This window comes from Pinus tabuliformis, chromosome 5_2, assembly GCF_031772625.1.
Source record: "Pinus tabuliformis cultivar Carrire ecotype Pingquan chromosome 5_2, CPIR1, whole genome shotgun sequence".
NCBI lineage: Eukaryota > Viridiplantae > Streptophyta > Pinopsida > Pinales > Pinaceae > Pinus > Pinus tabuliformis.
In genome coordinates this window covers 19,489,462-19,491,864 of record NC_142306.1, presented here as the reverse complement: position 1 = coordinate 19,491,864, position 2,403 = coordinate 19,489,462, and the positions used below count along the sequence as shown (strand labels likewise).

Below are 2,403 nucleotides of genomic sequence, written 5' to 3'. Positions count from 1 at the left end.
TGTGGAGGCTTTTGGAGGGATTTCTAAGGGGGTGGGTGAGTGATCACTCATTTTCTTGTTGTTTGGGGCATGGTTGCAAAATCTAAAGTGGCCTTGGTGCATTGTGGCTCAGCAAGTCTACCCATTTGTTTGCCATGTCCTTGGCATGTTGCGTGTGCTTCCTTCTTGGGGTGCATGAGGTGCAAGGCATAAAAGTTTTACATGATATTTTGATATCTCTTTGACTTTATGGGTGTTTAGGTTGTCTCTTAGTAAGAGAGCACCTGGAATGCCCTTTGAAGTGGGAGGGTGCTACCTGGTTGATCCTGGCAGTAGTCATATGCTTGTCTCAAAGATTAAGCCATGCATGTCTAAGTATGAACTAATTCAGACTGTGAAACTATGGATTGCTCATTAAATCAGTTATAGTTTTTTTATGGTACCATACTACTTGGATAGCCATAGTAATTCTAGAGATAATACATGCACCAAGTCCTGACTCTTTGGAAGGGATACATTTTTTAGATAAAAGGCCAGCGTGGGTGTGCCCACTTCTCCGGTGAATCATGATAACTCGATGGATCGCACAACCCTTGTGTTGGCGATGCTTCATTCAAATTTCTGCCCTATCAACTCTTGATGGTAGGATAGAGGCCTACCATGGTGGTGACGGGTGATGAAGAATTAGGGTTAGATTCCAGAGAGGGAGCCTAAGAAACGGCTACCACATCTAAGGAAAGTAGCAGTCGCGGAAATTACCCAATCCTAACATGGGGAGGTAGTGACAATAAATAACAATACTGGGCTCATCGAGTCTAGTAATTGGAATGAGTACAATCTAAATTCCTTAACAAGGATCCATTAGAGGGCAAGTCTGGTGCCAACAGTTGTGGTAATTCTAGCACCAATACTGTATATTTAAGTTGTTGTAGTTAAAAAGCTCGTAGTTGGATCTTGGGTCGTAAAGGTCAGTCCGCCTACTCGGTGTGCACCTATCCTTCCGTCCCTTTTGTTGGCGGCATGCTCCTAGCCTTAATTGGTTGGGTCACAGCTCTGGCACTGTTACTTTGAAAAAACTAGAGTGCTCAAAGCAAGCTTATTCTCTGAATACATTAGCATGGAATAACATGATAGGATTCTGGTCCTATTGTGTTGGCCTTCGGGACCAGAGTAATGATTAATAAGGATTGTCAGGGGCATTCGTATTTCATTTTCAGAGGTGAAATTCTTGGATTTATGAAAGACGGTCCACTGTCAAAAGCATTTGCCAAGGATGTTTTTATTAAACAAGAAAGAAAGTTGGGGGCTCGAAGACGATCAGACCCTGTCTTGGTCTCAACCATAAATGATGCCGACTAGGGATCAACGGATGTTGCTCTAAAGACTCCGCCAGTACCTTTTGAGAAATTAGAGTGTTTGGATTTTCGGGGGAGTATGGTCACAAGGCTGAAACTTAAAGGAATTGATGACAGGGCACCACCAGGAGTGGAGCCTATGGCTTAATTTGACTCAACATAGTGTTATAGACATTTTTGTGCCTTACAGCACTGAGCATGAAATGTCCATAAACCAAGGGATCCAAAGTCCCTAAAAGTGTTGTTCCTACCCCTAAAGGAATAAGGCCAGCAAACCACAGCTTCTCACAGAAGTTCTCCACCAGAAACTACTCAGAAACAGTCAAATCAGGATCATTTTAGTGGCTCCACTAGCCACCTGCGTTGCAAAGCACCCCAGTACACTAGCTAGGTGCGTTGCAATGCACCCAAATTCACTACCAGGGTGCGCTGAGCAGGAAATGACAAATGGCAGTGCCATTCGGCGAGGTGTAAAGATGATGGAAGCTTCCAGAATCTTCCTCCATGACACTTGCCTCAATGAGTTCGACCAGTGATGAGTAAGAGGCTCTCAGCCTCCAAGTGGAAGAAAGAACTGACAGAGAGAAAGGACACTAGTCAGATGACAAGCTAACTCATCCTCTCTCCAAACATCTATATATGGATCCCTCATCCTAGAGATCCAAAGGCTGGAATTTTGTACATTGCAGAGAATTGCTGTTGGTTTGAGATTAGTGCATTGGGTGCTTTATGCTTTGAAGGAGGTGAAGAAGGGATTCCTTTGATGGGAGGTTGATGCTGGATTGGGACTCACTTGGTTGTATCTCCTCCTGAACCTTGTTATTACATCAATAAAACTATTTGAGTTTCTCCTACATTCTTATGTGTCTTTGATGTATGATTGCATTAGTATGTTTAGCTTATATCTAATCCTAAGCTAGTTATGAATATGAATCCATGTCTTTGTGTAGTTTTCCTCTTTTGTAATCTTGCAGGAACTTGGTGAAGCTGGGCAAGTGAGAAAGCAAGTAGCTGGGAACTATCAAAGAGAAGAGAAATCGGATCGAAGGACTAGCGAAAGACACCGGTT

The 2,403-nt window shown here is 43.2% G+C and overlaps 1 pseudogene; it reads left to right on the top strand.

The window, feature by feature from the left end:
* The first annotated feature begins 295 nt into the window (after positions 1–295).
* LOC149157322 (18S ribosomal RNA) lies at positions 296–1,405 on the top strand (annotated as a pseudogene).
* Positions 1,406–2,403: the final 998 nt, after the last annotated feature.